A 13,284-nucleotide genomic window follows, 5' to 3' on the forward strand; every position below is an offset into this window, starting at 1 on the left:
CCATATCTCACTTCTTTACAATTTGATTCTTCCTAGTTAGTTTTCTAAACGTCAGCCTACTCTTCATCATTACCGGATTGTGATCTTAGTCCACACCTGGCCCTGGGTACGTCTTACAATCGAATATCTGATTTCGGAATCTCTGCCTGACCATGATGTAATCCAACTGAAGTCTTCCCGGCACCTCCCGGCCTTTTATCATGTATACCTCCTCCTCTTGTGAATCTTGAACAGAGTATTCGCTAGTACCATCCGAAACTTATTGGATAACTCAGTTAGGCTTTCTCCTGTGTCATTCCTAGTACCGACCCCTTATTCTCCCGTAACCCTTTATTCTACTCTTTGTCCTACAACCGCATTCCAATCCCTCATGACTGTTAGATTTTCATGTCCTTTTAAGTGCTGAATTACCTGTTCAGTATCCTCATATACTTATCTATTTCTTCATCTTTTGCTTGCCACGTCGGCATGTATACCTGAACTATTGCCGGTTTTGATTTGCTGTCGATTCTGATTAGAACGACCCTATCGCTGTACTCTTCACAGTAATCCAGAATGAGATTTTCACTCTGCAGCGGAGTGTGCGCTGATATGAAACTTCCTGGCAGATTAAAACTGTGTGCCCGACCGAGACTCGAACTCGGGACCTTTGCCTTTCGCGGGCAAGTGCTCTACCATCTGAGCTACCGAAGCACGACTCACGCCCGGTCCTCACAGCTTTACTTCTGCCAGTATCTCGTTTCCTACCTTCCAAACTTTACAGAAGCTCTCCTGCGAACCTTGCAGAACTAGCACTCCTGAAAGGTTCGCAGAAGGGCTTCTGTAAAGTTTGGAAGGTAGGAGACGAGATACTGGCAGAAGTAAAGCTGTGAGGACCGGGCGTGAGTCGTGCTTCGGTAGCTCAGATGGTAGAGCACTTGCCCGCGAAAGGCAAAGGTCCCGAGTTCGAGTCTCGGTCGGGCACACAGTTTTAATCTGCCAGGAAGTTTCTTCACAGTAACTCACTCTCTGTCCTATTTTCCTATTCATAAAGAATCCTACTCCCGGTACACCATTTTCTGCTGTTGTTGATATTACCCTATACTAGTCTGACCAGAAATTCTTGTCTTCTTTCCATTTTGCTTAACTAACGTCCAGTATATCAGGATCGAACCTTAGCATTTCCCTTTTCAGACTTTACATCGTCCGTACTATGTTCAAACTTCTTATATTCTACGCCCCTACCCTTCGAACGTTACCCTTCTTTGGTTATTCCATCTTTCTCTTATGGTAGCTTCCGCCTTGGCAGTCCATTGCCGTAGATCCAAATGAGGGAGTAGTTTGTAACCTTTTGCCAATGCAGAGATCATCTTGACACTTTTTCAATTACAGGCCACTTGTCCTGTGGATACACGTTGTGTGTCTTTAATGTAGTGGTTTCCATTGCCTTCTGCAACCGTAAGCCATTGGTCACTGCTGGTTTTTCCACTTTCACCGGCAGTTTCCCACCCTGAGGGCAAGTGAGTACCCTGAACCCTCTGTCCACGCCTCCGCCCTCTTTGGCAAGGCAATTGGCAGAATGAGGGTGACGTCTTATGCTGGAAGTCTTGGGCTGTCATTGCTGATGACTTTTATTCAAAATTTAAGCGGTGTCGGGGTTCGAACCCAGGATCAAGGAATACGGGTGCAAGAGACTGGTAGAAGAGAGGAGTCCTTGGTGGGGCGAGGTGGGGCGCATCGATCCTGACAAAAGACTGATGAGGCAAAATAAGCGTGGAGCGCATTATAAGTGTGTATTTTTTCTTAGGCTTATTAGAAGAATGGAAAAGCGTACAGTAGGCTATACGTTTGTACTATAAGTTAAATTTTCGAAGCATATCTTTAGTTAGGTATTTACTTAATCACCATCTATAGTCGTTCATTTTTACGCCCAAGTACGATCATTATCAATCAGTCTTCTTCATAGAATACCGCCTGCCTTTACAAGCTATTTATTGAACATCAATGTCGGCTGCAAATACCTTTCCATTCACATATTCCTTCAGTTTCGGCAACAAGTGACTGCTGTCAATGACGCTGGCATCCAGTCGATCGTGCAGATGGCGAATACTACATATGGAGAACACAATTCTGAGATATATTTTGCCATGCTGGACATGTTCATGTAGTTCTGTAAGAGTTGTTGGTTGACGAGTCACACGAATCACTTCTCATCCCATCATATCGCAGATGTGCTCGATTGGAGACGGGTTCAGAGATCGTGCTGGCCAAGCACATCTACTATCCCCCAAGTGGCATATGCCGTCATCAGATCAAACTCGATATCGTTTCCCAGCAAGGTATGTTTAATAGCACTAATAGTGTTTCACAAGAATCTATTCGCTCTTCCGTGTTACCATGTTGGAAATCTGAGTAGTTAATACTTATGGACTAGTAATTTTTCATTCGTTGCTCTTTTGTCTTTTCATCATTTCATACTGATGGAGATTTGCTATAATATGGCCAGTATAAAAAATACTCCGTCTACAGGCCACAAGTGGCCCATCGGGACCATCCGACCGCCGTGTCATCCTCAGAGGAGGATGCAGATAGGAGGGGCGTGGGGTCAGCACACCGCTCTCCCGGTCGTTATGATGGTATTCTTGACCGACGCCGCTACTATTCGGTCGAGTAGCTCCTCAATTGGTATCACGAGGCTGAGTGCACCCCGAAAAATGGCAACAGCGCATGGCGGCCTGTATGGTCACCCATCCAAGTGCCGACCACGCCCGACAGCGCTTAACTTCGGTGATCTCACGGGAACTGGTGTATCCGCTGCGGCAAGGGCGTTGCCAGTATAAAAAACAGAAATCTTAAAAATGACCGACATGTACTTCAGTGTTCTTATAGCCGTGATAGGGAGAAAGTCACATTTCATCTCGTAGCTGTTCAAATTGAAAGTTGTGATTGATAGTCCTGCCGGCTCTGAAATTAGCTCTGTAATAGGATATTTAGTGGCAGCAAGTCTAGACGCTACTGAAATTCATCGCGAAAATCTTGCTGCTTACGGTCTGAATGTGACGAATGAACGTTTTGTGCGTCAGTTGCGTCTTTAAGTAAAAGAAGGAATATTGTAGTTTAATGTCCCTTCGACAGTGAGGTCATTAGAGACGGTGTTTAGTTTAAAGAGTGGACGGACGAATGTCTATGACCGTTTCGGAATGTCAGCAACGAACAAGTCCCAAAAATTTCACGGTATCTTCGATATTGGACAATTTCCTACAGATTTCTCGGAACATTTTGCATGTGAATGTGTCGAAACAGTCAATTTGTTGCGAGTTCTGCGCCTGTATAACTACAAAATCCCTTTCTGAGAGTCGGACTGAGGTTTTGAGGCATGAACTCACAGTGAGACGATGGTGGTCCGAGTGCCCGTCTGGCCATCCAGATTTAGGTTTTGCGTGGTTTCTCTGAATCGCTTAAGGTAGATGCCGAAATTGTTCTTTTGAGAAGACCTGGCTGATATCCTTCAGTCACTTTCCCAACAGGAGAGGGAGCTCCATCTCTAAAACCGTAATCTTGCTTTCTTTTGTGAGAACCTTAAAACTCAACGGATTACTGCTTCCCTGGAATCCTCTTCCGTTCAGTGCGTAAGCAGAAGCGCTAAAAAAGCGGTCAGTGGTCTTGGGTTATATTATGGAACGTGTAAGGGGAATCAGTTGTGAGGCCTACTGTGAACCATTAAGAGAACTGAAAAAAAACTGAAATGAGTGATGTTTCTTGTGGCTTAGTACGACAATGCTCTGCTATAGTCTGCCTGGCAAATGCAACAATATTTTTGTCAGTTGTCGTTTCTGAACATCTCTCCTTTAGCTGCTGGGCTCCAAGTGATTTTCACCTCTTCGTGATGTATGAAAAAGTGATATGGTTTCCAATTCTTAGCAAAAACTGCTGTCAGTCGGCAGGGTTCTATGGAGAGAGAAAATCTCACTTCATTAAGCGATATTGTAATTCCCTAAATCTGTACACTGAGGTCACAAAAGTCATAGCATACCTCGTAATATCGTTTCGGATCTCCTTTTGTCCAACGTAGAGCAGCAGTCCGACGTGGCATGGACTCAGCAATTCATTGGAACTCTCCTGCACAAATGTTGAGCCACGCTGCCTCTGTAGCCGTCCATGATTGTGAAACTGTTGCCATTGCAGGATGTTGCGCACAATCTGGCCTCTCGATTAAGTCCCTTATGTACTCGATGGGGTTCATGTCGATCCAGCATGGTGGCCAAATCAGTCGCTCGAATCGTTCAGCATGTTCTTCAAACCATTCGCGAACAATTGTGGCCTGGTGTCATGGCGCATTGTCATGCGAACATGAATGGCTGCAAATGATCTCCATGAGCGCAAAGTAACCATTTCCAGTCCATGATCGGTTCAGTTGGACCAGAGAACACTGTCCATTCCATGTAAACACAGTTCACACCGTTATGGAGCCACTACCAGCTTCCGCAGTGAGTTTTTGAGTACGTGAGTCCATGGCTTCGTAGGGCATGCGCCACACTCGAACTGTAACATCAGCTCTTACCAACTGAAAGCGGGACTCATCTGACCAGGTCACGGTTTTCCTTTTGTCTAGGGTCCAACCGACATGGTCACGAATACCAGAGAGGCACTGCAGGCAATGTCGCGCAGTTAGCAGTCGGTCGTCTGCTGGCATAGCCCATTAACGCCACATTTCGCTGCACTGCCCTAACTGATACGTACCTCGCACGTCCCAAGTTGATTTCTACGGTTATTTCACGCAGTGCTGCTTGTCTGTTGTCACCGATCACTCTGCACAAACGCCGCTGCTCTGTCATGAATTGAAGGCTGTCGGCCACTGTGTTGTCTGATAGCTAACGTCTGAAGTTTGATATTCTCGACGCACTCTTGTCACTGTGGATCTCGGAATACTGAATTCCCTAACGATTTTCGAAATGGAATGTCCTATGCGTTTAAGCTCAAACCACCATTCCCGTCGTTTGTCCGTAATTACGTCGGAAACCTTTTCACCTGAATCACCTGACATCCGCCAATTCACTGCCCTTTTATATCTTGTGTACACGATATTAACGATACTACTACCATCTGTATATGTACGTAAGCAATTGTATGACTTTTGTCACCTCAGTGAACGTCACCACACTAAGAGATACTAAATGTAAATAAGTTATACAAAACTACAACCAGTCACTTTTTTGAATAATTATGTTTTATTCCATGAACCGGTTTTCGAACCTTTTCAGGTTCATCTTCAGATGGTTTCAGGAATTTACATCGTTATTGCTAGCATAATGCTTGGTGCTCGCTCTATGACAAAAAGCTGGAACACACTTTAACGTATCGCTATTACTATATCTTATCTGTCGACATGGATGTAAATTTAGTTTTTTACTTACTGCGACAGTATAGGCGGCTTTTTTCGGTTAGAGTCCATCTGTCTGCCTCCAATTTGATGTCCAGTTGTTGTATTACTACACACACACATCCACACAAACTATATTAATTTACACTCTGACAGCGAGACTTTTCCAGCATCTAGAATGCGCTTTACAACTGTTGCTTGTAACAAAGATCTTGATAGAAAGATATGGCATAGACCTCCTTTGCACAGAGATGTAATTTGTTCTTCTTTACATGTATTAAAGTCGATATAAGGGCAAATATTTTATTCAGACTGGCGATAACATGAAAGTACAAGATAAAATAGATAGATAAATTACTACAAGAACAAACTTCAGGTGATCTGATACCTTACCTCTATTTGTTTGTTACGTATAATACAGGCAGTTTAAGAGATATTATAAATTATTAGATTGAATTTGGTTATTTTGAGAGTACTGAAGGGCGATGTTTTAATTTTTAGAAACCTTTCAAAAGCCAAGATGGGATAAAATATTTCTTTAACTAAGACAACCGATTTGAATTGTCCTTTCTGTCATCTTATGGTCTTAACCATGTTTTTGTTGGAAAACATTTTCATTTTACGTTGAACCTCACGCACAAAATGTCAAGTGAATGAAATTTGGTGCATTGCAAACGTTACTAATCGCTAAAATATTTAAAAACATGAACCATCATGTCCGAAAGACCATGTTTATATACATATTGCTCTGAGATGCTTGTCCATCATACAAACACGGTACACAATAGCACATCTGTCTGGTTGTAAAGATGTTTGTAACAAATTTGGTAGTATGGTGTTTTACTTATAGCCTAACGGAGGTTATTTCCCAGATAGTTCTCGTTGTATTAGCCACGCACGGGAAACTAAGAATCGTAGTTCATCTCGCGTTTTAGAAATTCCGCTGCTTCAGAGAGTTCAGGGTTTCCATAATAAAGTGGGTGGAGTGCAGCCAGCGGTGTGCCGGGGGAAGCTAGCAGCTGGGGATCCCGAGTCACAGCGGGCGTTAAGTAAGTTGCCGCTTGTGAAGTTGCAAAACTCTCCGCGAGGGGAGCTGTCGTCCGGAGAGCCGTGGGCGCCTGCCACACGGCCTCTACTGGGGCGCTCACACACACACACACACACGAACACACGAACACACACACACACACACACACCGAAGCTCACTTGCGCTGTGTCAGGTGCCAGTGCTATACTCTGTGCGACGAAAGAAGCGCCCTGACCGTTAAAGTGGGTGCGTCTTAAGTTTACCACAACCAGTCATGTAAGGCGATATTCTGTTCCTCTCGGTTGCAACGCCTTGATGTTTCGCGGCTCTTTTGACGACGTGTTTTAAGTCACATTGCTTCGAATTTGCATGAAAGCCGACAACAGCGCTGCCATTTGTCAGGCCTGTCGCAGTACAAAGTCTACACATAAGTCATCTGAAGATAGCTACCACCAGACTGAAACTAGTGAAGTAGCCGGTAAAACAATACTTGACTTATAGGAGCAATCCCTCTCAAACATTCAAAATTTCTCACCAAGAATTCTCTATAACTTATTTGTCAATTAGTACTGCACGGAAAAATGCGCTCGGCAACCAAAAACGGTGCAAAATATATGAAATCCTCAGAAAAGGAAGGTGGTCGCTACTGGGAATGACGAGAAATATGCAGTGCGTACAACTACCAAGAGGGCATAATAAGAAACGAAGACCAAAGCGAAAGTACTAGGATTAAAAAGGGCATAAACGCAGAAAGGGTATTAAAGTTCATGGAGAAGATATCGGTTTTGTTAATGGCGTTATTGTTCTGCCAGAGAGGGCAAAGAGCTTGTATGACCATTTGAACGTAATGGATATTGTCTTATAAAGAGGCTATAAAGTGAATGTCAACAAAAATTGAACAAGAGTAATGGAGAACTGGGTTAGGAAATGAGACACCAATTGTGGTAGACGAGTTCTGCTGTTCGTGCAGTGAGGTGATGGTGGTGACTGAACTAGAAAAGACATAAAATGCAGACTTGCAACAGCAGGAAGAACGTTTCTGAAAAGAGACGTTTATTTAACATCTATTATAAATTTAAATCCTTGGCAATCAGTTTTGAAGGTATTTGTCTGGAGTGTACCTGATTTGGAAGTGAAAGTAGGATGACAAGCAGTGTAGGTAAAAAGAGAATAGAAGATTTTAAAATGATACGGTACAGAGAAATGCTGTTAATTAGATCGGTATATCGAATAGCTAGTGAACAGGTATTGAATACAATTTGAGAGAAAAGAGCGTTTGGTACATCTGAACTAAAAGTAGTGATCTTGTTACCTCGTTAAAGTGGGAAATGTTAGGGATAAGAACAGTTGTAAGGGGAGGCGGGGAGGGAGTGAGAGAGAGGGAGAGAGAGAGGGAGAGGGAGAGAGAGAGAGAGAGAGAGAGAGAGAGAGAGAGAGAGAGCGCAAGACTTGTCTAGAGTAAGAAAGTTCAAGTGGTTGTAGGGTGTAGTAGTTATTCAGAGATGGATAGGCTTGCACAGGATAGACCAGTACGCAGAGCTGCATCAAGCCAATCTTCGGACTTCAGACATCAATCTATAACAGGAAGAAATGTTGCCAGTCTGCACCAAATCCACTTGTACAAAATATTGTATCAATCAATGAACAATAAGTAATTAATTTCAGGAACTCCATCACCCATCGCACACTGTGTGCTACATGGTTTAATAAATATAGCTTGTTTAAAAGACAGTCTTTCACAGTTCAGAAATAACTATGAATTACATTGATTCCAAATACAACCATTGAAAAACTTTTGCTGTAGTTACCATGCTAATCAGTGTCCTACTCGCTTCTGATTTGTTAGTTTGTTTGTCTGGTAAACTAGTACTCGTCAGTTATTCCAGGCAAATACCCATTTTTACGCTAAGGAATAATAAATTAACTGCTTTGCATGTTGTAACTAAGAGAAATTAAAATTTTAATGTTTTTGTCTTTGACAAGCATCTTCCACACCAGTTGTCATTAGTTACTCTTATTTTGGGTTCTCTGCTACTACGCTGCTTCGGCTCTGTAGCCGTTTTCAAGTATATGTAGTATAACCCATCGAAAGCTGTCTGTAATCCAAATATACCGGTTTGACGTGTTATACTAAACATTTGAAAATGGCTAAACTGCCAGAACTGTTCAAAAGGGGAGAACCCAAATAAGGGAAGTTTTAATTCAGTTAGCAACAGCTAATGTGAAATACTGTTGTCATTAAGGAAATTTGTTTTGAGTGTGAACACCATTACAACTAAAATACTGGAATTCACAGCTACTTTCATTGTTTCTTAGCGTCATATTCATAAAATCAATTAGCTAGTCAATGAAACATTTCTTTCGTATTTACAATGTAGAACTCACTTCTGCTTCCTCTAGCTTGCAATTCGTTGATCAAGTTAGGAGTCGACTTCAAGTCAAATCTGAAGAGATTTAGAATGAAAATTGTATCATTACTCAAGAGTAGAACATGTCATGAATGAATTTGCCTGCGTCATCAAATCGCTCACATGCTATTCACGTACACGTTATTAATTCGAGTAACTAGCAAGATAGTGGAATGTTTAATACGTCAAATTTATCAGGGGTAGATGGACTCAAACCTCAGACTGTCCTGAATTAGAGTAAGGCAAACGCGCGGGATAGTTTCCTTGACGAAGGGAGACTTTCTTCCCCATCATTATTCATTCGAGCGATGTAGCCGTTTCATGTAGCCTCAATGTCGACAGGATTTAAATGGAGAGAGGAAGGAGGGGGATCATTACGTGGGAGTTGCACAGGATTTCTCCCTTTAATGCCGTAGCTGTAGTGATTACGTAGCTGTAGTGATTACGTAGCTGTGTCGGAGTAGTTACGAATGTTAGCCTGCATATCGTTAATTAAGTGCAGCTTCTTAGAGCGGAGGCGTGGTGTCTGCTGTTAGTCGTGGCTAAATATAAAAGTCCCGAGGGGAAGGAGACGTCAGTGAAAAACTATCTTCCGAACGCTAGCCAACGCCTTCCACGCTTCACTCCCTTATCCCTCCTCTGTAGAAGGCACTAGATTTTAATTAAGGACAAACAACTGCTCGCTGCCTCCGGACATCCCCGTCTCTGAGATACATTCCCATTTAGTTTATTTTACATGACTGACGCTGCCATGACGAAGGTCTGACACAAGTAGCCTCTATTGGGCATTATCCGACATTACGTTTTTCTTGCACCTCTATGATCCACTAGTTAACGTTATAGACTGCCAACGTGGAAGCGAAAATCCACTTACTAACTAATACTATTACGAAATAACACAATCTCTTTTAGTAATACTATACACGTAGTCACCCCCCCCCCTGCCCCCACCCCCCAAAAAAGAATACACCAACAAACTTCAGCAACAGTTTCCTTATGCAAAAATAAGTAAAAAATGATTAGTGAACATTGGGTCTGAAATGCATACCTTGAACTGTGAACAATAGTTCCTCTTCAGTAGTCTGAAACACATCTGTTCTATCGAACTAGTGCTCATAGCTCTTAAGGTACGCATTTTGGAACCCATGTTCACCAGACATTGTTTTCTTGTTTTCATTCATACTGCCACCTCCCAAAGAATGAAAAGCAAAAAAGATTGCAATAGAAGAGAGGTGTTTTATAGCATCGAAGATAAACAAGTGTTATTATCTTGTAAGGTATGCGCTTTAGAGCCCTGGTTTAACTAATACTTTTTTCTTATTTTGGTGTAAAGAACCTGAATCTGAAGTTGGTCGGTGTTTTTTCTTGGGACATCCTGTATAAAAAGCAGATTACATGCCATTGGTACATATAGGGTTGGGTGGAATAAACTGAACATCTTGCTATAAACACCTGAATTCTGATGATCTAAGGAACTGATTGGATGTCGGACTTCCCAGTCATCCAACAAGGGAGCAAGAGGGGTGGCTAGGGCAGCGGTAAGACACTGGGCTCATATTCAGGAGGACAGTGGTTTAAACTTTCATCCAGCCATACGGAGTTATGTTTTCCGAGATTACCGTAAATCACTTAAGGCAAATGTCGGGATGGTTCTATTAAAAGGGTACGGCTGATTTCTTTCCTCTGTCCGAGTTTTTTTCCATCTTTAATGTAGTCACCGACGGTACGATAAACCCTACTATTCGTTTCCAACAAGGGCACGTTATCGGCTGCCGCTTTTTTCATGTATCTGTGGTATAGTCGCAAATGTATTCTCACTTGCAATAGTTAGAACAGTAGTATCTGACGTCTGACAGCGTGCTTCGTCTGCTAAATACGACAGTGGTAGAGGACCTACACTTCTTGGCGGGAAGGGCGGGCTGTAAAGAGGATAATTAGCTCGGAAGTAATAACACCGCCACAAAAGTGACTACTGAGCATAGTATACGGTTAGAGAAACACTGTCATCTAGAACTGTGGGAACTGCGTGGACAAAATACACCTGGGAAAACTGCTACTCACAAATCTTTTGTAAAACAGGAAGACATAAAGATACGAGTTTCAGTGGGTGAAAAAGAATAGCTAACGTAGTTTCGGTTACAATGTTCTTTCACTGATGCAGACCAGATTGTCATCAGGGGAATGCATGCCATCATAATGTCTCCACTGCTTCGGGTAAATAAGATCAAAATTAGGTGTAATTTTCATTGAGTTTCGAGATTTGAATAATAGCTACTTATTGTGACCAGTAACGCTCTCTTTTCCTCTTCCATCATCTCTCGAGAAACATTTTCTGTGCGAGGAACACAATAAAACCCAATCGAATGCAAGTCATTTAATCGTCTAATCCCAAGGAATTTTCCGGATGTTACCGGTCCTAAACGTTACTCTATGGAGAAATAATAAATGTTCATATTAATTTGTCCAACCTTCATATATTTCCCTTCGTTGTTGTCTCGAGAGATGATATCTAACGAGATAGTGAAGCGATGTCAGTGGGCTCATATTCGGAAGAAAAGGAGTTGAAATTCCCGTCCTTATTATCTGATTTAGATTTCTTGCGGTGTGTCTTGAAGAATCACTTCAGGATGTCTCGAAACGTTTATGGATGAATTTCTTTTCTCAGATATTTTCAGCCAGACTTGTTCTTTGTCCTTGGTTTCCACACTCTCGGCGAATCGGTGTATCTCAGACGCCCTAATTTCTTCTGCAGTCATTTAGTTTTCACGATACTGTTTGTAACCCATGTTTCTTGCTACATGTCAATGCTGAAGGTAAACGAGAACTCGCACGTTGTAAAGTAGTTAGTCAGCAAGTGTTAAACCTCTGTTATCGTGATGTAATGTGGTAAGTATCATAATGAAAAACTTGTTATTAAGTTGGGAAGTGTTATTTGGTGTTTTGAGCAGTATTATACGTCGTAATGAATAGGAAGAAATAAATTGTGGACTTATGTACATTTAACTTAAAAGTTTTGTAGCTGTAGAATTACATCATGCTTTAACTATCACTAAATGGATAATACTAATGTTTCTGTTATGAGTACTGAATACAGATTACTAATAAGCAAGTCTCTGTAAGTCCATCTTTATATAGATGGTCGTGAGACCTCTAGTCTTCAATACAGAATGTCGAATCAAAACATTTTCAGCCGTCGAAATTTCCAGTTATTTTATTTGGGCAATCAGTTTCTGCGTTACATTACATCATCTTCCGGCCCCTGACCGACCTCTGGTCCAGTCAAAATAGGGGACAGCATTCACTGACTGATTTACGTAGATTTCTTTTTGACACAGCAGTCCCTTCGACCATCGTTTGCCGAAAAAAACTGACGATCGAATGAATCGCTGTGTGAAGAAGAAATCTACAGATACCAGCCACTGAATGCTAGCCTCTATTTTGACTGGAGGTGGGCTGAAGATGGCGTAATGGAGCGCTGAGACTGGTTCCCCAAATAACACAACTTGAAATTTAGACGGTTGGCCGGCAGTGGTGGCCGAGCGGTTCTAGGCGCTACAGTCTGGAACCACGCGACCGCTACGGTCGCAGGTTCGAATCCTCCCTCGGGCATGGATGTGTGTGATGTCCTTAGGTTAGTTAGGTTTAAGTAGTTCTAAGTTCTAGGAGACTGATGACCACAGAAGTTAAGTCCCATAGTGCTCAGAGCCATTTGAACCATTGTAGACGGTTGAAGGCGTTACATACGACATTTTATACTAATAAACAGTTCTTATACTCTTATGTAGCCAACATAGAGGCACTATTTTGTGTTTTTTTTCCAGTGATTTCAACTTCGATACGATTTGGTGTCCCTGTAATACAGTATCATTTAGTCGTCTACAGTTAATTCGGCTCGCAACTTCCAAAGTGAAATATCTCGCCGCCCCCCCCCCCCCTCCCAACCCTCTCCCCCAAACCCCCCGCACACTCCTTCCCCAATATCATGGATTGTACAGACTTCGAACGTAATCCTACAGCGTTATTATATTTGATGTATACCTGCGTAGCACTCTGTGGTTTTAATTGCATGTGTTGGGTCTCCCACTACTTGGTGGACCCACTGTTCATACGTGTAATGAACAATTTGTGTTAACATCTTGCAAGATATTACAGTGAGTGAAGTCGTAAGTTCCGCATATCTCCTTAACTCCAAAAATAGTCTTCTGATTTCCTTCGATAATGTTCTTCAGCCCATCGCTTTCAGACTCCTGAACAGACTACCAATAAGCAAGGACAAGCCTTATTAAAGTACTCTACATGTTTTCCTCTGTATATGCGTTACAAGGCTACAAATAATTCACATCACGAATAGAGCGATAGAAAGGGCCCGCTTGCGGATGTTTTGCATCTTTACGATGCACAGATTGCTGCAGGACGTCAATATCTGTCTTCCCGTGAGCGTTTTCCACCAAACACTTCGGAGTGAATTGTATCACATTTGGGCCAGAATA

The 13,284-nt window shown here is 42.3% G+C and overlaps 1 protein-coding gene and 1 pseudogene across 2 annotated transcripts in view; one reads left to right on the forward strand and one right to left on the reverse strand.

The window, feature by feature from the left end:
- Positions 1–13,284, forward strand: part of LOC124795534 (glycosyltransferase 25 family member) — an 869,126-nt gene that overhangs the window by 410,349 nt on the left and 445,493 nt on the right. The window lies entirely within an intron of this gene.
- LOC124796521 lies at positions 2,695–2,812 on the reverse strand (annotated as a pseudogene).

This window comes from Schistocerca piceifrons, chromosome 4 (assembly GCF_021461385.2).
Source record: "Schistocerca piceifrons isolate TAMUIC-IGC-003096 chromosome 4, iqSchPice1.1, whole genome shotgun sequence".
Lineage (NCBI taxonomy): Eukaryota > Metazoa > Arthropoda > Insecta > Orthoptera > Acrididae > Schistocerca > Schistocerca piceifrons.